The following is a 26,613-nucleotide window of genomic DNA, read 5'->3' as shown; positions in this document are numbered from 1 at the left end:
GGTTCTCTATATACTTTTATTTCCGAGACATGACTTCTACGGAAGGAATTTAAACTATTGTCTTCATCCGATACTAATACTGTACTTGGTGTCAGGAAACGACGGACTACAAATGGACCGAGCCATTTGTCACTAAGAGACTTTGCTATTTTATCTTTTAGAGACGACTTTACATGGGATCGAATAAGAACCTTATCTCCTAATCCAAAGGATACTTCCCTTCTCCTCTGAGCCATTAATTTCTTTCTTTTATTCCACGATTTCTCCATATTCTGCATGGCATTTAGCCAGAGCTCTTGGGTTGATTTACCCCCAATATCAGACTCTGAGATGTTCCATCGGTTCTCCAAAGGTGTGTTGGTCGGACGTCCATAAAATATCTCGATCGGAGACATCTTCAAGCCAGAATGCTCACTAATATTCAATGTGTATTGCAAATCGGGAATAAGATTAGACCACTGGTTTTGCTTATCTGCAAAATAAGCTCGAATTGACCCCTTCAATGTCTTAATAAAACGCTCAGAAATGTTTCCTTCAGGATGATATGGACTAAGCTTAATATGATTTATGCCAAGTCCAAACATAAACTTTCTGAAATGCTCAGATACAAAAACTGAAGCATTGTCAGTAGATATTGCTTCAGGAAATCCCAACCTACTAAACATATACATTAGCTTTTCAGTAATTGATGCTGAAGTTAAAGTTCTTAGCTTCTCCAACACCACAAACCTACTAGCGTTATCAACTCCAATAAGTATATACTTAAAGCCTTTAGAGGTTGGCAAAATTCCAATGATGTCAATCATCCAATGTGATCCTATTCTCTTATTGTATTCAGAGATTAGGTGTCCCATTTTCTTTTTATTTTCCTCCTTTGTCAACTGACATCGATGGCAACATCGAACAAACTCCGTTACTTCTTGCTTCATATTTTCCCAAGTGAATCTCTTATATAGCTTCTTCAAGGTCCGATAAATGCCAGAATGGCCGCCAACCAGTTTATCATTGTGATAATATTCGATTAGCACCTTTCTTAGATTCTTGGGAATAACAATCTTGTAAGGGTTATTTACCGAGTTCGTCTTTTTCATTAATATGCTCTTATTCAGGATATAGCCTGAAACTAACTCACCCTTTTCGATCTTCCGAATAATATCTCTTAATTCAGAGTCTTCTCTCTGCAGCTCATCGATCGGTTCTTTTATCAAAGGAAGTCTCCACATATGCGCTAACCTTAGATTCTCATTAAAGGCAGCTAATCCCATAGGCCCATCAATAATGCGGAATTCAAAGGGATCGTAAACCCTTGTCAATGTGTCTGCTACTAAATTCTCGGAAGACCTAACGTGCTTTATCTGAAAATCAAATTGACAAAGGGTTTCTACTAATGGTCCGTATTTCATAAGTCTCTTTGAATTGCTGAGAATCCAAGTCAAAGCCTTATTGTCCGTTAGTACGTCGAATTCCTTTACCAAGTAATGCCGGAACCGAGCAATCGTTTTTACCAAGCTAATGAACTCGATTTCATAAATGCTGCGGTGTTTGTCAGCTTCCGACAGTTTCTTACTGAAGAACGCAACGGGTTGGTACTCCCCCTTGCTGTTCTCCTGCTGCAAACACCCAGCGATACTCTTCCCTGAGCCATCCACGTTTACTATAAAACGTTTATTGAGGTCAAGAGTTTTTAACACAACATTCTCCACCAATAATTTCTTCAAGCTGTCAAGAATCTTTTGATGTTCCAGATTCCATTCAAATTTTCTATTGACAGACTTGAGTTCACTTAAAGGTCCCATGAGTTCTTGCATTTCGGGCGCGAACTTAGAATAATAACTAAACAACCCGAGAATTTTCATCAGACCTCTACGATTCCTTGGTGGAGGAATATTTTGGATTGCTGATACCCGTTTCGGATCAATCTCCATTTGGTCCCCTGATACTACATAACCTAGGTAATTAATCTTATTATAGAAAAACAAACACTTATCAGGTGAGACCGTTACATTATATTTTCTAAATATATCGAAAACCTTTCTAATTGTTTCCTTATGTTCCTTTATAGTATCTGAAAATATCAATACATCGTCGAAATACGTTTTTACACCCTCTTTTTCCAAGTCTCCTAACAATTTTTTCATTACACGAGTTAATAGGTTACTCCCAGTTTTAATTCCAACTGGCACTCGTGTATAACGATATAATCCCTTTGGAGTAACTATTGTAGTAATGTCTCTTGAGTTATCGTCTAGTTTAATCTGATTGTACGCACGCCGTAAGTCAATGCGTGAATACAGCATCTTCCCCGACAACCCTGTCAGACATTCCTCCAAGTTTGGAGCAGGAAAAGGATCATTAACTATTAATGAATTAGCCTTAACGTAATTTCCGACAATTCTAAATGTATTATTTTTGTTCTTAACAAGGAAGCAACTGCTAGCGTAGTTGGAATGGTCTACTTCCTCTAATATACCCTGTTCAACCAACTCTCGAATCTGTTTGTCAAAAATCTTTTCCTTTCCCTTTGGGATTGGAAATGGATTTTGTTTAAATGGTTTGTCTTCTAATAAATAAATATGACCGGTGAAATCTTTGATGCATCCAACTCGTTCAGTGATAACATCTGCATATTCTTTATTAATCGAATCTATGAATGAATTAACATCCTGATTGCGATACTTCCAGTTTTCATCATCTGATTTTTCCCCCTGTGTGTTCGATGGGTTTTTCACCTGTGGAGATCGTTTACATTTGGTTTCTCCCTGGTGAGAATCTTTATTGATATATTTTTTATTTCTATTGACAAGCTTATGGAAGTTTTCTGCCTGTTCAATATCCACATCTGATGCTTCAGATGAACTGCGATGATGTCCAGTCCGTACCTTCGAAGCAGAAGGAACTTCAATACAGGATTCATTAATCTTGGATTCCTGACTCTCGTCCCTATTCACCAGATATGCACTCCTCTTCTTCTTAATCCTCCTCTTTCTTGACTTCTTAGAAGAAATCTTCTTTTTCAAACAACCCGAAGATTGATCCATTTCTTCACTTCTACCATCAACTTCATTGCTCTCCTTCTCCATGGCTATCTGCTCTTCTTTTTCATCTTGCTGAGTTTGAACTAAATCTCTACCATTAACATCAGTCGAGATCATAGCCATGTCGACACATGTTGTTCTACCAGGTGTTTCCTCTGTATGAGTGGTTGGAAATCTTTCTAGTTCCAATTCTTCACCATTCACACTAGGAGATCTTGATGTATCACTAACTGTATTCGCTGGAGTTCCCTTGGCGTTGGAAGTCCTCAAAAGATCACACTCAATCCAATTCCTCATCTCAAGTAATTGTGATGAATTAGGAACTTCAATCGTAAGTAATCGATCTTCTAAGTTATTCAGTTCAAGTTCGCATTGAATTCCCCTATCACAATATCCCGAAGAATTGTAATCCGATCTAATAAAAATCGAAGAAACATTCGGTGAAGTCTGATTTATTACTTTCTTTCTCGCTGGTCTTCTTATAAATTGTCGCTGTTCTTGAGGATCTACAGATCTGAATCCACCTTTAAACACGTTCTTCTGAAATGTTAAACGGACTCTCTTTCTTCCTCCGTTCAAAACTAAACTATGATTCTCGTAGTCCAAAACAGCAGATGTAGATTTAAGGAAAGGCATTCCCAACAAACACTCACAAGGCAACTGTTCCACAACTCGAAAATTCACCACTTGAAAATATCCGGATAAGTTAACATTCAACGTAATCTCTTCTCCCGTGGAGAAATGTAAACCCGAAGGGGCATTCACCGTTTTTTCTTCCACAGTACGTATATGTTGTTCGGCACCACTGCGACGAACTAACGATCTAGTAACAAGATTAAAACTAGAACCTCCGTCTACACAGACACTTGTTAATATATTATTAATCTTGCCAATAACGAAAGTCGCTACTAATCCGTCAATCTCCGAAGGAATTTTCTGGTTTACTGTCTTTTCCATAACTTTTGAACGATCTCTATTGTTATCAACTTTCGAGAATTCTGAAGGTATCAAAACCTCGGAATTTTCATTCATTCGATTCGATTTTACATAATTATCTGAAAACTTCTTATATTTCTGATTATTATCACTGACTTTCAACTTATTATTAGAAAGAACCATTTGGTTTTTACATTTGAATCCCATTGCTCTATTATACTCAATTTGTTCTCGAGTACTCATTATAAATCTTTCGGCTATGTCTAATAGTTCTAAACGGCTATTAGGAAAATAATTTCCTAGCATCCTATTCCTTTGGTTTGGGTTCATTCCCATTAATATTATTCTAACTAATTCACATTCTTCCATGTTTAATCCTAATACATTCATTGATATAGTTACTGATTTCACAAATTCATTCATGAGTTCCGATAACTTCTGCTTTCTATAAACTCTGTCACTCACTAATGAATGAACAGTTGTAGGAGTAATAAATCTAGATAATAAGTTATTCTTAAACACATTCCAATCTAAATGATCATTCAATGCCGAAGTAACTATTCTTAAAACAATCCCATTACATTTCGGAATTAAAACTGATAGTATCATGTTAAATGAATAGCTGCTCTCCATTAGTATTTCTTCAATTTTGAACAATAGTTCGAAAATTTGCAAGCTATCACTACCATTCACGTTTTTAATATTCATAAATCTATTCTCCAAATAAGTTAAAGATCTAGAATGGGTATACTTCAACATTAATTTATATTCATAATTAGCTTCTGAATAATGATCATCTAAATTTACATGAGATTGTACTCCCCTATCAATATTTCTACCGTCTAGATTTCTCATACTTGGACCAAAGTTAGAATTGCCAGCATGCATATTATTTATTCTCACTCTAGGAGTAGAACTGAGAATATTCGAAACTCTATTATAATAATTACCTAAATCTAAGTATCTATTACGATATCTATTTTCATTGGAAGAATTTAAATCAGGATGAGAAGTCCCCATCTCTCTTCTTATAGGCGGTTCATTAAATGTAACTCTATGTTCTGGTCTAGAAATATTCAAGCTAGGAGGATTAGCTATCCTACTAAAACCATAAGTCTCCGCTGAACTATTAACTGAAAAATTCAAATTATTCCTATCTGGAGTAGGAAAAAACCTAACACCTGAATTAGTATGCATCGGCGGCGTTAAACTCATACTCAAAGAACCGAAATTAGAATTTAAACTCGGATGCCCAGTTGCATCAATAGTAACAAATTCTGAGTCTGGCATGTCAATGCTGATATAATCACGTTCGCTTTGAATGTTATCCATAGTACAAAAATAAACAAAGCAAAACAGCACAATATATAAACAATACTTATAAATAGTCATATACAGATACTAAACTACTACTACTACTAGGAACACAAACTAGAAATTGATACGAAAAACCTTGGAAGAGATCTGAAATTATTCATAAACAACAATAGTATTCGACCAAATAATGATCCTCAATTTCAAAGAACACAAAACGGAGTGGCGATATATTTTTATCAATATTTGGAAAAATACTACTCAAAATATCAGAATTTATATTCATAAACAATTTAGAATCCAATTTCATTCAAATTATATAGGTTAGATACAATTATCAACTCTAAATAGAATGATAATGTTGGAGGAAAATGAGAAATTTGAAATTTTAACTACACAAATTTGAAAGTCTTACTCAATAATCATCAAATGATTTATAAATATTCATAAATTTTACCAAAAATGCAAAAAAATTATTTTAGTGTAACTAAAATGTAGGAGGAAAAGACTATCTCTCTAATAGAACAAAATTCTAGCAAAATTCAATTCCAAATAAATATACTTAACTATCATTCCATTTATCAAAGTCCTAACAATATTACAAACTTTTTTTTGTAGAATGAGAATGTTCGAGGAAAGTCAACTAACAGCTTAAAAATGTAAAAATCTACTAACAAATTTAATTTAAAGCAATCAATACTCCAACACATTTACAATCTTATTCTTTAAATTCAATATTAAATTCAAGTGGAATGAGAACGTTGGAGGAATCTGAAAATTCAACTAAGTTTTTACAAGACTACTAATGGCAAAGATAAATTACCAAAATATATTTTAGGATATTCTGCTTCAATAATATTTCCTATTCTTTTCACTTTGTAACTCTTAGTGGAATGAAAATGTATAAGATATCCTAAAAATAACACAAACATAAACTTACTCTCTTAAAGATCTAGATATGAGATCTTAAAATGAATATCTTGTTCCTTACGGAAATTGTAACGCCCCCTTCCACCTAGCCTCGTCTAATCGAATTCACATGGAGAGTTTACAACAAAAAAAAAATAATTAAACAAACTGTCAATATGAACTCAGATCACAAAGCCTGGCAGAGAGGGCTTGGGAGAGGAGAATCGAGCAGTTTCGCGTAATCAACTATGCTAGTATTAGCTGGAATTGCAGATCCAATATTTCTAGTTGGAAAAGGAACACACTAAACATAAACTTAAAGAACATGTACAACAGTGTTTCAAGTTTTAAGATAACAACTTTATTTCCAATATAAGGAGGTGTATATGAACTAAAACGTTTGAATAGCTTATATACACTCGTTTGAAATGTGCAATATACAACTATTCTATTAATAATTATCTGATGATTAAGTTGATTAAATCTCAAAAAAAATTCAATTAAAACTTTACTAGTTGATTCTTATCTTCTTTAAATTTAATTTCAATTATATTTCAAACAGTATCTCCAATCAATAATTACTAATTCTCTTCAAAACTTGACTTTAACAGTTAATAATCTCTCGACGACTTTTACGACCATTAACTACTCATTGATAAATTTCTTCAAACATGAATAATATTTCTGAACTAAAATCTTACAATATTTTTAGATCTTAATTAGTTAATTTATCAAATTAATAGCAGTCAAATTAATATCTGAATCAATATCTTAACTTTCAAGCTTATGACAACTTTCGAGAAAAAATTTATATATTTCTTTCGAGAAAATAATATCTAAATACGCTCTCCTTCTGACATATGGCTAACAGCTGAAAAAGAAATACTTAATTTAAACGAAATATCGGATCCGCAGGTGGTTTATATCTTGTTTCAACGATTAAGGTCAAAGTAGAAAGAATAATCGCCACAATTTCTGGGAGGAAAAATAACTACTGTTGGAAGGCAAAGGTTCGCGAAGTTTAAACCCTTTGGAAACAAACTATCAACGACCTCACAATCAACAGTTTTGACAAACACAATTACTATAAGTAAATATAATATTAACTCACCAGGTGTCGGAAAACTTAATGGTTTACCTATTTCCTTTTTTCCTCTCGTTTGGTATTTGGCCTCTTTGACTAACTGTTGACTATGCACGTACGCAATTCTTGCTCTGTGCCAGAAATTATACTATCACGTTGTTACAGGGAAGAAATTTCAGGACAAATCTTAAGGATTGCCAGAATAAAAAGGTAACCAAAATAGCAATCACTACGGACTCTACAAAGAAATGTCCTTCACTACAAAAATTCTCTCTCATTAATAAATTTCCTTCTTTTTTCAAAAAAAGAAATATTTCAGAGAGATTAATAAGTAATGAAACAGGACCAAAATGCACAATGAATTCACTCACCAAATAGAACTGAATAGAGCGAATTGAGGGTTCACTTTGCATGCACACTTTCCCTCTCTGACTCTGTAACAAGCACAAAAATAGGCTATTTCCTTGCCAACTTCTTTCACTAACACTGTGAACTTGTTCAACACATCGTGATATTTAACTTCGCTTAACTCGCAAAGAACAAATAGTAGCAAAAGATTTTCTGGCACGGAACTTAGACTTGCCCACGTATATTCACTCACAAACATGTCCTACTTAACACAAAGCAAAGCAAGAAAACGTAACCACCAAACAACTCCATCCTCTCTGAGCTAACGTAAGGAACAAGATAACGGGTCCCTGAGTCACCGAGCCAGGTAGAGTTGACGGGACAAGCCACGCCCACCGAACAAACACGCGCAAAACCTTTTTTTCCCTCAAGTTGTCATAGCATATAGTTTCTCAGTCAATTCCTCCTTACATTATTCCTATCAAACTTTTTATACATACTTTTTTTTCCTATTTTTCTAAAATGAATACTTTTTACAAAAGAGAAAAAATCGTTTTTAAATACTGAAATTGAATTAATAATAGGAGTCTTAATAGACAATATATCGCTCAATGTACAATTTTCCTTCATGTAACCATCCATTCTTCTTCTTCCTAGATCCAGAAGGATGGTGCGTTACATGTCACAAAACATCATTTCCATTGGGTCCGAATACAAAATCGCGGACTTCAAAATGGCCGCCATCATGCTATTTCTCAAGGTCAGATGTGGATTACTTCCAATCCCTGTATCCAAAATTTGGTCCCTTTCCCTTCAGCCGCTTTAAAGTAAGAAGGGTTTATTCCAGACTTTTCCTATATATTAACATATTGGATATGCATTCAAACTTTAGGTCGCTTGGGGATTGGTTAAATATTCTTCGATTGAGCCCATTTTTTTTCATGGATAAATTGGGTCCAACATGGAACCAATTTAGGGGTTGGGAGCAAAGAAATTCGGAAAAAAATTCTCCATGTAATTAAGGACCACCCTAATTATATATATATATAAACGATTTTCTGAAAACGACTCTCACGATATTTTGTGTGTCATACATGAATATTTTACTATGAATCTATATTGTGGTATATAAACTTTTCTCGGAGAAATCAAAGGTAATGGTTCATTTTAGGGGTGAATTATTTCTTCACGACTTTCTCAAATAACAACTAAGATGATTTTGTTCATATTTCATAAATAATATTTAATGTAAATTATAATTAATAATCTGACAAGATGACAACTCATTTGTCGCAGAAAAGGATATAAGGGAAAGTATAATCTTGGAGCTAGTTTTTGCTCACGATTTTCTCAAAAATTGACTCAGGGAATTTTTTCATATTTCATAAATAAATATTTTAGTAAGAACATGCCATTATGATATAACTAGTTTCTCCTTCTAAACTCCACTAAGCATGGTTTATTTTGGGGGAAGGGTGAGTTTTTGCAAGATCATTTTCTCAAAAATGACAGATGATTTTTGTTCATATTTCATAAAGACTACAATATTAATAGAATTTAGCTAAACTGAAATTTCAAAAAAAAAAAAAGGACATATGTCAACTGATATATTTTTGAAGTGAACAAACTAATATGCATGAATGGAAAACTCATACGTAGTTTCCGCAAAATATAAGAAACGTAAAAACGTATACTCTACTAGAACCATTCAACTTAATGAAGAGAAACTGATACTAAATTACATTCTGATTAAGTTTTTATTATGATACTAGGACGGCAACAGCACAGTATGGTTAATGAGATATATAAAGGCAACCAAGAAAGTTCTGTCTCTTTTTGTGGAAGTCTGTGTTCAATCGACCCTTACATCGTGAGTTGAATGCGAATAGAGATAAGGCTTAGGTCAGTTGTTGTTGAGTATATCCAACATGCTACCTGGTTGTGGCAGATCAGTTACACCGTCAACTTGCATAACTGCAGAGTCAACATGAAACCTCCACAGAAAGTCATAAAGGCATGTATGCTCTACGAGCTCAAACTTGGGTAAAACGCCGCTGCAGCGGGCGGATGATATACCAGGCCTTTGATGAGGGTGTCGTGACTACGCGGACAGTGCAACGGTGGATTAACAAGTTTAAGGATGGTGACGAAACATTCGAATGCGCACCGCGTGCCGGAAGACCAACACATGTACAAAATGAAGATCTTCAGGCAGTAATTGAGGCGAACAGTGGCCAGGCATGTGAGGAACTAGAACTACAATTCAGTGTGAGTGGAGAAACCATTCTGCAGCATTTCTATGAACTCGGGAAGCACTACAAGTTGTATCAATGGGTCCCACATGATTAGTCTCCTGGCCAAAAGGCAACGCGAAAAGACATATGTGTTTCTTTGCTTTCTCGTCTGAGGAAGGACTCATTTCTGGACAGGATGTTGAATTTGGGTTGGAAGTGGGTCCTGCACGAAACTCCATCATCATTGGTTAGCATCTCATGAACCGGCCCAAACCTGCCGAAATCAGCACTCAACCAGAAGAAGGTTCACCTTTGTGTTTGGTGGACTGCTTGCGGCATCAATATAACTGTGTACCGTCAGCAGTTGAGCCATGTTCAGGAAAAACTAAGAACTCTGGAGCCAGCACTTCTGAATCGCAAAGGGATCCTCCTATTAGAGGACAAGCTAAGCCCCACGTGGCTAGGATGACCCGTGGCATCATTCTACGCCTTGGATGGGAAACACTATTGCATCCGCCATACTCCAAGGACATTGCACCGTCCGATTATCACCTGTTCTATTTCTTGTACAATCACCTTAAAGGACGTCAGTTCAAATCCGTAGTAGAGATGTAAAACGCACTTGATGCTTTCTTCGCTTCACGGCCCACCAAGTTCTACCGCAATTGAATCCATGACCTTCCAGAACGTTGGAAGAAGGTCACCAATGCTATCTTTGATCTTCCAGGTATGTCTTAGGTGACATATCGATGTTCGGAGATGGTGGGTGAAAAAGCGACAGAAGTTTGTTGGTTACTTTGATAGCTTAAAATTATCATAAAATATGAAATTTTAATTTATGTTGCTGTAAAATATTGTCCAGATGTAAGGAATACAGTCGATAGATGAGTGAACAAGATATGGTTAAGGGAAAATTTTAATGTGAAGTACCAAGAAAAGAGAAAAAACAATGTTTGTAGCACTAACAACTGTCATTCGTTTTCAATAAAAATTAAGAACTATTATTTTCCTTAAAGGAATTATTATGTAGGGCTATTTGTGTATTGTATATGTAACAAAATGCAGTGTTAACTAGGAGGGTGTTGTCATTTCCTGACGATGACACACATATTCTTTACCCACAAATTACTTGTAAATATTTCACTAAAAACCTGACAACATGGAATAAGTTCTTTTTCTTTTTGAAAAACCCATAAGGAATAATTTACTACTGAGAGTGAGTTTTTCCGGATGATTTCTGGAAACAAGTCAGGCGATTTTTTCATTTATGTTAAGTAAATATTTTATTAATACTCCTATAAAGATGCATAAATAGCTTCTCATGAAAATATTCACAAAGCTTAGTTAACTCTTAGTGATTTTTTAAAGACAATTTCAAATATGACTCGTGCAATTTTCTTGACAGATCACAAAAAAGTATTTTATTAGTAGTCCTAATAAAAAAGTATAAATAATATCTCGAAGAATTTAAGAAAGGGTGAATTATCTTTGGACAAAGCTTTCCGAAAACATCTTATAATTTTGATAGTGTTTCATAAATAAATGTTTCAGTAACAAGTGCAGCATAAGTTAATTAAGTTCAAGAACTTGGAGGAAGAAAGTTTAGTGTGGTAGCCCTTATTTCTTACTTTGTAAGATTTTTTAATGCATATTCTTACAGGTTGTTTTACAAGCCGATGATGGTAACTTATTAAAATGTTTTATTAACTCAACCCACTGGATAAGGTTCCTCATATTCTAACAATCAATTTGTGTAAATTAACACTCATTGTTTAATCATATAAGTACATTATGACTTTGTTTAAGCTGATAGGTTATATGTTTGCAGGTTTTAAGATCGATATGAATAACAATTTATTCTTGCGCGACACGAAAATAGCTAATACTGTGAAGTATTTGTGTAGTTACAGTGACATGACTGCGAAATAACTATGTGAACTTTTAACTTACTTCGCCAAATTCAATTATTTCATTAAATTGCGGCTATGTTCTACAGAATCATGAACTCTCTCTAAAATCCAAATGAATAAAAACTTTTATGAAGATTGTACATTCCCAGACAGTTTTTGTAATCACATATTTGTAATCGTTACTTTTGAAATTGTGAATAAACTCGATTAGTTTCCCTCTTGCCTTACCGCGTTCCTTTTTGGATACCTTGACATATCCAAGTTCATCGAATGTTAGAGTCATCACTTTGTAGCCAGACAAAACCACGGAGGACACATCAACTAGTGGTATTCGCCACGAAGTTTAGGAAGGTGCAGGATGATCGGAGGCAAGCATATCCCATACCATGTCCCGAGAATACCATTCTGCCAGTTCATCACCGCAGACACATTTTGAGTTTGAAATCTGAGTAGTGGCACGAAGGTGTAGGAGAAGAACATCGTGGAAATGTATTGCAGAGAGAATTCGACACCCCTAGCAGTCCAGCAGGAAGGAGTTCCAGTTGTTGGCTGATTCCAGTACATCCAGGTTCCTCCAGGGAACACCTTTCATCATTCAGATGACCAGGACGACACCAGGCATAACGGAATGTCACGCTAGTGCTCTTCCTTTATTTCTTAGTTATATCCTTTCTCTCTTTCACCTATTCCCACAACTAGTCATTCTCAAAATTAAAACATTTGAGTTTTATTTGAGCTCAAACATAATTTCACAGTAAAGTACCGTGTTGTGCATCAGTTTCATCCCAAATTTGTTTCGTTTACTTTAATGAATATTCTGAGCTACAACTGATGGCAAAGCACCGGCACATGGTGGTAGATGCTGTAAGATCCCAAATTTTCAAATATTTTTAATGTGCCTACCGGCACATGGTGGTAGATACTGTGAGGCTTATGCCGTAGTAACCATCCCAAATTTCTAAATATTTTTCAAAGATAACAGTTTCGATAAACGAGTCAGGTACATTAGAGATTTTTAAAAGATAAATCTCTTTGAGTTGAACATAATAACTATGCATTTTGAGTAACGAGTACAGTGTAATTTATACTCTTTTGCTGAAAGAAATTGAGTAGAATTACTTTTAGCCCACCCACCCACCCTCGCTACATTTGTGCATTTGCTCAGTTAGAGTAATTTTTGTTTTATTGTTTCTGAGTTGAATGATTAAGTGGGTGAGAAGAGAAAATTTTGCCAAGTTGTTATATTTTTTCTGTGAGTATATAAGAAGTGTCATTTATATTTTGGTATTGGATATATATATATATATAGTAGTGTAAGATATTTATTTATTTATTTATTAGTATGATTAGGAAGTGTAATTTTGAAAATAGCTATAATGGAGAATATTATAGCTATTTTATCCGCGTTAGATCGTTTAGTAGAACCCCCCAGATTTTCTGTCAAATTGAACTAGTCAGTTCAGTCATTTTTTAGTAATTTTGAGGATTTGTTTATCCTTCATAACCTACGTGATGTACAGAAACGTCATTTGTTGCCATATTGTTTAGGAAATGGGGCTCGTGCCTTTTTGTTAGCTTTACAATCGACCGCCGAATACGATGATCTTATGTATGTTCAGATTAAGAAGAAATTAATAGAGGCTTATCAGGATAATACAGTTTCGCAAGTTTTAGAACAAGAAATGAGAAATAGGGAACAGTTAGATTCTGAATCTGTATTAGATTACATTTTTCATAAGTGGAAATTAATACTCGAGTACGATCCGATGATGCAGCTGACCAAACAAATTAACTTGATAATCGATGGGTTATTGCCTTCGTTCTATTTTGTAGTCGTAAGAGAATGATATAAGACTGTTATTGAGTTAGCAAAGTCCTTAGGTTTAGAGGAAAGAGTTGATTTTCTTGTCAGCATGCGTAGTCAGCGATCGAAGTCCTTGGCAATAACAGACGAGTATAATATACATCCTGTTGGTAATAATGCTATACAGCAAAAAGAAAATACTTTAGATGTTAATACTCAGAAAGTAAATGAAACTGTAAGTCAGCCTGCAGAAAAAATACCTTGATCTCTCAGTTAAACAATATCAAAGTTCAACTTCAAGATCTCGTTCAACGGACTGCGCTAGCAAAAGTTTCTCACGCACACAAAGGAAAATCTGTGTGTATACAATCTTATGAGGGTTCGCATTTGAAGCGAAGAAATCCATCCGTTGCATCCTTCTCTTCTTCTCATATACAGCCTCTTGCTTCTGTTAATGCAGTCAATGTAAATGAAGAAAGTAGGAGGAAACGGAAAAATGCCGAGAAAATCTAAGAACCCAGTGTTTGTCCACCAAAAAAGCTCACATGGCGCAAGATGACACCAGTATGGCTTGAAAACGAGCAATATCTACAAAAAACGCGAACAACCAATTCAGAAAACGACATACTGTAGCTATATGCTACAGGAGCAGATCGACTCACACTGATTGCATAAACTACTGGGAACACATCCACTCCAGCAGCATTTTTACTGAAGCCAAGAAATTCATCTCCTTGTTTTTTACATTCTATAAAAAAATTCAAGTAGTGCCGGTACTTGTGCAAGACTCTTGCGCAAGAGTCTTGGTATTGCATCGGGATTCCTGGTCTTGGTCTTGCATGCAAGACTCTTGCAAAAACTGCAAGCCCAAGGCTCTTGCGCTCATCACTAGCCCAGGGTCATAACTAACGGCAAACCTTGCCGTGTGGAAGGGCCCACAGGCACCGGGGTCCATAAAGAGTAAAAGAAAGATGGGAAGAGGGGATCAAGAATTAGAAGAATAACTTTTTCTAGGGGGTCCAAATACACGTATTAATGCTTGCCTCCCAGAAAAGAAATCTAAGTTACGGCACTGCTATCTCTTCTCCTGGTGAGATACAGGTTAGATTTCTGGCGGAAGCTAATGTCGTTTGTATTCCTTGTTAGGCTGCAGATACGCATTTCATATAGCCTTGTTGCTGAAAGGCTGCTAAACAATAACCAACTACCTCTTCCGATATCTCGATTACTTCTTGGTAGGGAAGAATTTCCATGGTGTCCCGTGGCCTGTGCAACATGTGGTTAACGATTTTTTTCATCTCATGCTCCAGACTTCTTTCGTCAGGGAGTCTAATGGTTGTGTTGAACGATGTCTAAAGTGTGTTGCTTTAGCTTGAGTCTACTGACTAATCTGGTACTCTAGTTTTCATTTTATTCATATTTGAAGTGAAATGAAATTGAATTAAATACTTTAGTTTAACGTCATATGACTATGCCCTTTAGGCTAAGAGAGATTATGATTAAGGCAAGTGAATTATGATTATGGAAGAATTAGTAGAATGAGGTTGTGGGAGGAAACGGAGTCTCTAGAAAACCCATGGACACAATGTTGTCCATCATAAATTTACTTGGTTCGGGATCGAACCAGGGGCCACACACATCAAAGGTAAGCGCACTACCATTGAGCCACTGTGTACCCCTTTTTCCACCTTTGAAAGTGACACATTTCATTCGTACCAACTTAATAACTTATCTTCGATACCCTGGTAACATTGCACTTTTAATTTGACTGATTAGTTTGATTGAGTTCATTTACCACTTTTTTCTGCGACGCAATTCCTACACCTTGATATTGGATCAAAATGCATTAGCTCCCATCGGTAGTCCAAGGTTTCGGTAGTCCAACATCCAGAAGTTGAAGTTTGTTTCTGCAATGAGGCGGAAATGTGGACATTGTGATACCATTCTCCTTACACAGATCTAATACGTGAACTGATAAATGACTTTTGTCTTCATCCGTCAAGAGAAGAGCAGGATTTTCCTTCGAACACATTGCATGTTTAATGAAATGCTTAATAACTTCAACAAAACATTCGGAGTTCTTCCAGCCACGTTTCGCAGCAAGTTCTTTAGTGCCTGGTAGAGCACCAATAATTATAGATGGTTTAAACTCGACTCTCTAGAAAATCATAACAGGTAGTATGCTGTTCCCTGTGGCACATACAGTGCAACAAGTGTTCCCCACTCTCCACTAGTTGCCTTAGAAACTTGCTCCTCACCTTTCTTAGCCAACACTTTCAAACTCTTTTGTACAGTCGAAGTACTAGTTTCATCGAGATTAAACACACGCGAACCATTTTCGAAGCTTGCGTCACGGATCATGATCTCGTGAAGATTATTAAAAAAATAACTACTCTGCAGCAGCTTATTAAAACTTGCAGCTCTGCCTAATCTATATCCTTCCGGTGTCCTTAAGGATTGCTCAGAAAACTAACTACGAAACATTTTCATTGTGCTCTCTGATGCTAATTCTTCCTTTCTCCATGATTGTGGGACTTTCAAATGGTTTTCCAACGCCAGTTGAAATACTAAGAGTCTAAATTCTTTCAATGAAAATCCATAGAATAGTTTGATCACTTCATAGTGTACCAACATAGTTGTTTTTCTAGGTCCGGTAGGAAAATTTGATTACCTGGATTGGCTCTTTCTTGTATCCTGATTTCTCATGAAAGCTTCAACGTATCTGCTCAATCTTTCGAATTTTATAATTTTAATACTAGAGGCTTCTCCAAGAGATTTGCCGTCATTGATAAGAAGTAGCACCGCCTCTTTCATTGTTCCTGCTGTTGTTCTTCCTATTATCTTCGTAGTTTTCTTTCGTCGAGGTACTATTATCTGCAGCGACAAGAAACATAGATACGGTTATAATACTTTTTAAAAGAATAATAGTTCCTTCATAATCTATGACATAACATAGTATTGTAAGTTTTATTGTGGCTTGCGGGCAGGGCCACACATACACTACAAGGGGCACTATATCACATAATGCATTGAGGTCTGGGGAGAATGTTCCATATTTAAGCCTTTGATACGTAACTAGGTGTGGGCCAGCAATTCTTCTCCCAAAATTTTTCGTAATCCATAGGTTTGGTTACTTAAGCTAAAACAGAGCTAAATATTTTTGCCCTACATCTGCGAAACTAAACCCATAATATTCAGATCGTGAGCTCAAGATTCTGCCATTCTCTTTCCGCGATGTTTGTAGCTATTATTAAACTGGAATATGTGGTTTGTTCAATTATGTTATTCTTTCGTCCATGTAAATATTTTTTATTATTATTTTGGAATTTCTCCTCCATTTTGCCGACTCTAAAAAATTCCAATGGAGCTGCTTGCGCTAGATATCCTCATCTGATTACTGACAACATATATGCAGGGAATTCTAACGTAATTCAATCTTGTTCCAAAAACCATAAATATAATAGGAACATTGAGACGTCTCACTGTTCCTAAAATGCTTCAACCTCACTGTTCTTTTCTTGAACTCTGTATTGCAATATACGCACAAGATTTAGTGTGCATGGGTGTATATCATTGAAAAAAATTCTTATCTTTCAGTGGTGTATAAAGATTCTCCAATGAGCATAGTACGAGCCAATCACTTGAGGGAGCCCCTGAAAATGTCCTCCTCTCCATACTCGCGCCACGTTATGTCTGTGGATCAATTATCGCCGCCACTGCCCTACCTTCTATTAGATTTATGTGTATGGTAAGAAAACTGCATTATTTTAGTGTGTAGTTTTCCAGGCTACTTCTGTAATAAGCTTTCTCGGATTGAGCGCCCCCTTTCTACAGCTAACCCAACTAACGCTTAAGTTGTTTGAAAATTTCTTATAAAAATATCCCCTCATAACCAGAGATAGAGTGGATCAGTGGATCGTAGGTCAAGATTTGTAAGTGGGTCATGGGTCAACAGAACGTGACCCACTGCGATCCACCGTGACTCACTGACCAACTCTAACCTACTACAGCACACCGAACCACTCTGGTCAGTGCATTGTAGACAGCATCTTCTGAAATTTTTCAATTTGTTTACGTTTTACTTTCAAGGCCTTCATTTTTCTCCCCTTTTCATTTGTTTTTTACTTACCTGAGAAGATATACAAGTGATGAGACACTTTTGGATATTGATATTTATAATTGTAAGAATAGTAATAGGAATTACTATTTTGCTTTCCAGAAGCAGCCTGTGCGTTTTTAGAGGAGCTGACTACTGGAGAAAATATATTTTTGAATCACATGTAATATATGAATTATTATATAGAAAAATGAATGTTACTATGTGTGCATGATCATCATGGCCAAATGCCAAAGCCAAATGGAATGACTTTTGGTATGTAGGTACACCATAATCCCAACTGGGATGTTATCATATCGCTTTCATTATAATACATATCCTAAGAGAGTGGGAGTCCGATTTTTTCCGAAACATTGAGCATCTCAGGAGCCGTTCAACTTATGGAGCTGCAGTTCAGTATATTTCGCAGCCTTGTTTTATTGCAAGTGTGAACTCCTTAATCAGTGGACAGAAGGGTGTGGATCATGGGCCAAAGTTGATGATAATGAGTTTTGGTGGGTGGTGAGAGAGAGTGGGTCATGTTGCGTCGTGGGTTACGGTGGGTGGTAGGTCAGTAGGACAAGTTTTATTTAACCCACACCATCTCTGATCACAATATACGCGAATGATAAGGCAGTTAAAAATTGTTGCATGAATATTACAAGGTTTTACTTTTTTAATTAATAATATAAAGCTTATTAATATCTTAGTTTACCAAGTAACTATACTTTGTCCTAGAATTAGGAGTGGTTTAAGCAGTTGCTAAATGTCTAAAAATTCCTAGACTGAAGAATACTTAAGTTCCTTCATTTCATATGCAGACTCTTGTTGGTTGTCATCAATACTTTTGTGACTTATATTGTTTTTATACTGACTTGAGCGTTTGGCTTCTTGCTATGAGACTCCGTCTGTGGCAGGAATAGGAACTAATATGCTCAAATGAACGGCCAGTTACATGATCTTGTAATCCGGAGCGATTTCTTAGAGGAAATATAGTGCAATGGGGAATGGTCGTTATACAAAGCGTTGATCTTAGATGATGGACCGGATCCAATCCCAAGTCGTTGTTGTGAATTCATGGTAATATTGGGTTCTGTCCTTCATAATCCCGGTGTTGCATAACAATGCATACACAGAAATTCGAATGGAGTTAAATTAGCATTCCAGTTTCGTATCACACGTTTATGCCCTTTAGGCTAAAGCAGATGGGTGCTTAAGGGAAATGAATGAAGGTATGTATAACTGATGGAATTCCAATGTTGGGTAAACAGGACAGCTGGGAGATCTCGTCTCACCAAGGATCGAACCAGGGACTCCTTGCACTAGATATTAGCCCTCTACCACTGTACCAACATGGTTCCCTCTCCTCTGGACACATATTTTTTTATTTATAAAAAGGTAAAATACTCATTTCCCAGTTTCCATATACGTGGAATCCCTGATCCTAATTTCTAAGCTATCCCTTGACTTCGAAGTCACTAACTTCTACTTTCTCGTAGAATCAAATTACTGAAGAGCAAACTGACAACGTTAGCCATTCTGTATTTCTCTAATACTCCGCCTGACCCCACTCGGCAATAGTTATAAAATATTTCCTCTAGCAGAAGACTCATACACGAATGTTGTATTGATCTGGCTTCAATATGTAAATATTTTTAGTTTATTCTTTATGTTATGTCTAATATAGGATATTGTAAAGCATTGTTGATTGAGTTTCAATTCTTGTGGTCACTGTTATCGTTACTAAGAGCCTGAAAATTCAGTGCAGCGATATTGATCTTTGTAGCAGACGTACGTTGACAATTGTCTCTAAAAAGAAAGCGATGACTGATTGGAAGAAAACTTCTTTTCTTGCAAAATTCGAGCAATCATTTCCTTATATTGACGACGCACCCTTAACAATCAGCTGCGAGCGAAGATGTAGAGAATACCAAAGTTACGACAGCAACGGCATCTTAATATATACCTATCGCTTTGATGAAGAAGTTGTAAGACCGTAGTTCATATATACTGTAACTGGTTTCGCTGTTTTCTGGTTCTCGCTTGAAGAGATGAAGTTTAAGGGAATCCTTGCATACGTTAGTGTGAGAACGGATTTTCGTACATTTCATGAGCTACATAAAGATCCCTCAATGCCGAGAATAGATTCCGATCTGTCTTCCTCCTCATTGAGCGACACACAGAGTGACTCCTCTTGGTATTTAAAGATAAAAAAAATAATGAAGGAGAAGAACAGAAATTTGACATTTTTCAGTTTTCGAAGCTTGTGTTTGCAGGGATTCATACACACAATTCCCTTACTACCAATGGATCAGATGATCACATTAACGAACTATCGGAATATGATTTGAGCGATATCCCGGAATCTGAATTTGACGGAATAATCTTCAACTCCAGTACAGAGAGCTTAAGTTCACACCAGAATAGACAATGGTGGAAAAGACTGTTGTGTTGCTGTAGTGGTGGTTGTTGTTAAGGAAACGCTTGTTATACGATGAGAGCCGTCCAGAAGAACTAGAGACGCCTCCAATAGGGAAGAATCTTTGGCAATTGTTAACCACGCCGACAGCAGTAATAATAGAACCCCCTACATCAAAGATCAGATTGCACTGTTAATCATTTTGGAAAATGAAAAAAAGAAGAAAATTATGAATATAGCTGCCGTGCCTTGGCTCACATAATGGACTTTAGGAGAATGGAAAATGTATACAAAACTTTTCGTCTACTTGTACAACAATAATGCAGCTCAGTATGTTTAAGAATTTGACTGGGAAGTTAACTTGATGAGAATGGACTCAACAGTTCTCTTAGAAAATATTGAACCAACCGAATATCCGGTGCTTAGTATGAAATACTACTTTCTTTACTAATGAGGCTACCACAAGTGGACCATAATATGTGTTAAGTTTTAATTGTATAGCAGCTTTCTTGTATAATATTGTTGGGTAAAGAAGTGTTACAACTTCTATCATTGTTTGATGTATTTAAGGAAGACTTTGTAAATAAATATCCAGATGGTTCAGTTGAATTGTAAACACATGTGGATGCCCAGGTAATGAAGAAAGTTCTTTAGTTTTGGAAAAGAAAACGGCATTTCGAAGAAGAATCTGAAAGAGGGCCAAGTATAGAATGAGAACTGGTTGAAAATACGAGAATCGTAAAAGCGTTGAAAAGAATGAAGCTGGAAAAGCATGCTGAGAAACAGTTTAAAAGATTTATTGAAATACCATATATTTTCTTTCGTGTGTTTAGATAAATACTCAAACGAAAAACGAACACAACAAATTAATAACCGTTTCCCATAACTCCAACCATATAAGATGGAATAATCTGCGATAAATTTGTCATTTTTATTTTGGATTTTAAAAAGTATTAAAAAAAACATACGTCGCATTAACCTGACTTATTATTCATAATGCTTTTGAAATTATGAAATATTTTAACAATTAATTGTATAACAATGGTACCCAACCAAGGGTTCTCAATCTTTGTTTAGGGGCCGCGGTGGCTCAGTGGTATAGTTCACCTCTGGTGCATGGGATCCTTGGTTCGATCCCAGTTCACGCCAAGTGGAACTTGAGGTTCACAAACACCGTGTGCGTGGGTTTACTCGGGACTCTCCCGTTTCCTCCCACTTTTTCATTCCACCATTTCATTAATTTCTCATCATCACCGTCTGCTTTAGCCCAGACGGCATACCCGTGGAACGTAATATTCAAAGATTTCATTTCAATCTGTATTTACAATGTTAAAAATATGTCAATAAAATTTGATAATACTGTTTTGGGGGCCAAGGGCCCCCTCCGAAAAAAGTAAACTTTACCGTAGTAGCGCAGGAAGGGGTGGACCGAAGCAAATGAAATTGTGTGTAGGTATTACATATGTTAAATAAGGTCACACGTGTTTCCCAAGTGTCCGCATCCGATTTGCTTCAAATTTGGAACATCAACAATAAATAGGAAATAAATCGACACGTCTTTCTGTTTATGCGGAAAAACATTGTAAGGGTTAAAGGCGCCTCTCGAAATACTATAAAATACGCTATACTGTTTGTGCTTACTGTTGATGCACCAAATTTGAAGAAATCGGATGAGGACACATGTTGAACACGAAAGTCCTTATTTTACATATATAATATCTATACACAACTTCATTCGCTTCGGTCCACTCTTTCCACTACCCAACTGTTCGATTCTCCCAAATGTTTTATTATTATTATTTTCAGGTAAATTAGAATCACGTATTCCCTCATCTTACGTTTATAGTATCTGTACACAATTTCATTCACTTTGGTCCACTCTTACCTTTCGGGCGTCAATTATCAAACTTTTGAGTGGGTACTTTTGCGCATAAAACCGTTTCTCCGCAGAAAATTAAAAGAAAAAAAACACGTATTCGTTTATGTGTAGTATCTAATTGCTAAATTTTATCAAAATCGGAGTGTTACACTTGGGGAGTATACATGTTAGACATGTAGAGTTTAAACCAGGCTGCAGTGGCTCAGTGGTAGAGCGTTCACTTCTTGTGCATTCGATCAAAGTCAACTTGTGGTTGACAAACACCGTGTGCGTGGGATTTCTCTGGGTTCTCCCAGTTGTTTCATTTCACCCTTTCATTTATTTCACATCATCACCGTCTCTTTTAGCCTAGCTGACATATCCATTGGACGTAAAACTCATCGATTTCATATCATTGTAGAATTTAATGTCCCTTTCAGCAGCGAGGCTATATGAGACAGAACCTACTCATTAACGTAGAATCCGAACCACATGAGCTCCCGCCGGGAATGGAAGACCAACTGAATACGTAACAAGTATTGACTATTTTTTCATGAATACGTATTAAAATCTCTTCAATCTGATACTAAATTATTATTATTATTATTATTATTATTATTATTATTATTATTATTATTATTATTATTATTATTATTATTATTATTATTATTATTATTTTACCTATTACTTGAGATGCAAACTATGGTTGCAGTATTGTAGACGGAATATTGCCTAACTGATAATTCTTACGAGAATTGTTAGAATTGTTAGATGAACGTTACTAAAAAGCAATGGAACGAATTAATTTCTTAGTACGACAAATAGCTATCGCTTCTAAAGAGAGCAGAAACATAGCTAGTAAACATAAATTGCAACCAATGCTGAGCTAATACTCACAGAACAGTGTGTTAACATTTTAATTTTTTCTTATGCCTAAAGGCATTTACAAGGTCAGTGCAATATTGTCTGTTAACGTGTAAAAATTGCCTGAAGGAAAGTGGAGCAGAATAGTAAACAGTTGGGCAGTGCTCACTTTAAGTCAAACAACATATATCGAAATAAGCAGTGGATTCTGGCTATATTATATTTTGCAACCTAAGGGGAAATACGCTTAGAACGGATAAATTCTCCAACCCTTTTGAGAGTTGTCGAATTTTGCATTTTCAATATTTACAAATAAATTATTGTGTACCAATGTTTAGCATTTTCAAAAGTCATTTAACGAATAATGAAATCGGATAAGTTTCTTCTTTTGAAGTAGTATTACGTATCAATCAGTGGAGCCGGGACCAAGGAGCTCACAAGTAAGGGACCATATGGTTGTCGCGCAAATCAGATGCCATCTGATTGAGTATGAAAAGATATGAAGAACACAGAAATTTAAAGTGCTAAGGGCCATACGGAGCGGAGCGAGGAAACAGGAAACATTGAATGTCGGCAAAATTGAAGAAAATCAGGAATAACGGGAAAAGTTAATTTCTTGCAAACAGGGAAAGAAAGTCAACCAAAAGAAAGAAAATAAACATAACAAGGGCATTAAGGACAAAGAAAGATCATAATCAGGGTTGCCATCCGGACCGCAGTATTGCCAGCGCTGCATAACATTGATAAGGAAAGTATAGCACAGTATAGCAATTCATGCACAAGGAAAAATATTAGTAACACAAAAGACAATTGAAAAGACTCTGTACACGTGCGTAAAAAGGTTTAACGATAGTCATTTCCTATATGATTATGCCGGTGATTCAGATGGACGGTACATTGCTTCCACACATGTATGTTCTTGTTTCGAAACCCAATAGTAACTTTCCAGCGCGCATGGTCGCTGAATTCCCCAATGTGAAAGCATATGCAAGCAGATCAGCGAACATGACCAAATGGGATTTGCAAATCTTCCTGGAAGAAGTTTTGTGGCCCGATCTTCAGGGTAAGGATCGTGTTTTGCTTTTGGTTGACTCCTGGACTCCAAACAAGGATAACACTCTTTACAACATGACAGTTCCTGACGGTGTGCAGTTCTACAAAAAGCTCATTCCTCCGAAATGTACAGGCCTTATACAACCTGCTGATGTGTTCTTCTTTCGTCCATTCAAAAACATGGTGAAGTTCATCACAGATACGTTAGTGTTCTCCAGTATTAATGTGTGGCAACGTGAGAACTTTCTCCGCCTTCAGTCATTTGTTCATTACCAGTTTTCCTCTATGCGATTCCAAAAGATGATATGCTTTGCGATTTTCAAATGTGGCTTCTCCAATGAATATCCTGGACAGTTTCAAACACCTTCCGCATATTGCTTTGAAAAAGTACTCACGGAGAAATGCTGCAGAGTCGCGTGTGACCAGCTTGCTTTCATCCGCTGTGCTTACTGCGAGAAATGTTTGTGTGTTGACCACGCATTCATTCGTGATCTTCACGTCAACTGCAATTAAACTACAAATTGTGCGTACTGTTCTCTACTTTCCTCCATTTGTATTCACGCGAGTGTAATATTCACTCACGACTACGTTAAACCTTTTTACACACGTGTACAGAGTCTTTTCAATTGACTTTTGTGTTAATAATATTTTTCCTTGTGCATGAATTGCTATACTGTGCTATATCTTCCATATCAATGTTATGCAGCGCTGGCAATACTGCGGTCCGGATGGCAACCCTGATTATGACTTTCTTCGTCTTTGACGTTTTTGTTATGTTTATTTTCTTTCTTTTGGTTGACTTTCTTTCCCTGTTTGCAAGAAATTAACTTTTCCCGTTATTCCTGACTTTCTCCAATTTTGCCGACATTCAATGTTTCCTGTTTCCTCGTTCCGCTCCCTATGGCCCTTAGCACCTTAAATTTCTGTGTTCTCCATATCTTTTTAAGCTCAATCAGATGGCGTATGTCTGCATCTGATTTGCGCGACAACCATATGGTCACTTACTTGTCAGGCCCTGATAGACCTCCATAATTTTCATTGGAGGCTGGGCTCATCCCTGAATAATCGATCCATATTTAAATTGATTTGCAGGTAGGACTATGGTTAATAGTTTCAAAATTCAGCGCAAGGCTTTGTGTTTACTTAAAAAATATCGTACTACATATACCGCATAATCTATCCGTATATTATTTGATACGCATATATGTATATTCATTTCTAGTAAGTTAACTTGTTCATAATACCTCATTTGAGTTAATTATAAGATTATTTAAGTCCCCTGAGTGTTATCTACTCATCGGCGCCTCTGGTGTCCGTACATTTTTTCTGGTATTGTGCTGTTTACTGTGAGTACAAGTATCCAAAGACTCCCTTTTGCCATTTCGTCAGCCAGCGTTTCTCCTCACTCCTGCACAAAAACACACTTTTCGATTTATTCTTTTAACGGTTGGGGGCAACTTCATGCTGCTGTTGTTCATACTCTATCAGGCGTAATTAATATTGGAGCAGGGTTGCCTATCTCGCGGAGGTTATACATCAAGAATTTATGTGGCCCACTATACATTCCTAGACAGTTTCTGTAATCACATATTTGTAATTGTTACTTTCGAAATTGTCAATAAACTCATATTTTTCCTCTTGCCTCACCGCGTTCCTTTTCGGCTACCTTGACATATCCAAGTCCATCGAACGCTAGAGTCATAACTTTGTAGCCAGACAAAACCACGGAGGACATATCAACTAGGGGTATTCGCCACGAAGTTTAGGAAGGTGCAGGAAGGCAAGCAGATCCCACCATCGGAGGACGATCGACTTCATGTCCCGAGAATAACATTCTGGCAGTTCATCACCGCAGACACATGTTGAGTTTGACATCTGAGTAGAGGTATGAAGGGGTGAAGAAGAACATCGTAGAAATGTATCACAGAGAGAATTCGACACCCCTAGCAGTCCAGCAGGATTGAGTTCCAGTTGTTGGCTGATTCCAGTACATCCAGGTTCCTCCAGGGAAAACCTTTCATCATTCTGATGACCAGGACGACACCAGTCATAACGGAATGTCAGGCTAGTGCTCTTCATTTATTTCTTAGTTATATCCTTTCTGTCTTTCACCTATTCCCACAACTAGTCATTCTCAAAATTAAAACATTTGAGTTTTATTTGAGCTCAAACATAATTTTACAGTCAAGTACCATGTCGTGCATCAGTTTCATCCCCAATTTGTTGCGTTTATTTTAATGAATGTTCTGAGCTCCAACTGATGGCATACCATCGGCACAATACATTTAATATTTTATTTGCAGAAACCGAACATTTTCTCTACACTGAGGATTTTACCTCACGTTTTTCTTTACAAGCTTTCTTTACTTCATGATTTTTTTGTGCCTCGTACTCCAACGCAGACATTGAGTTTTCTATTTTAAGTTATATTGACTACAACTTCCATGAGCGCGTATAGACATGGTCCTACGTATAGAACTTAATCTTACATATAATAATTGATTTCATATTCTCCCATACTTTATTAATTTCTTACTTCTTTTGATATTTTTTTATTTTTAATCGTTGTGGGTAATAATTTTTTTTTTAATTTTCAAAATAATATTTTCAATATGAATGCTGTAAGCTTATTCTAAGATGTAAGTCATAAAACATGAAACTAGGAATAATAAATTAAAATAATGTGCTCTATAATTAAAGTTTGTTAAATATTTAGCTCAGAAACAAATGGTTGAGGGTACCATAAATG

The 26,613-nt window shown here is 36.2% G+C and overlaps 1 protein-coding gene across 1 annotated transcript in view; it reads right to left on the bottom strand.

Moving 5' to 3' along the window:
• Positions 1-26,613, bottom strand: part of LOC145673395 (uncharacterized) — a 476,309-nt gene that overhangs the window by 2,110 nt on the left and 447,586 nt on the right. The gene's annotated exons all lie outside the window — the stretch shown is intronic.

This window comes from Thermobia domestica, chromosome 16 (genome assembly GCF_964235325.1).
Source record: "Thermobia domestica chromosome 16, izTheDome1.hap1.1, whole genome shotgun sequence".
Lineage (NCBI taxonomy): Eukaryota > Metazoa > Arthropoda > Insecta > Zygentoma > Lepismatidae > Thermobia > Thermobia domestica.
This window is presented reverse-complemented; position numbering and strand designations above follow the sequence as displayed.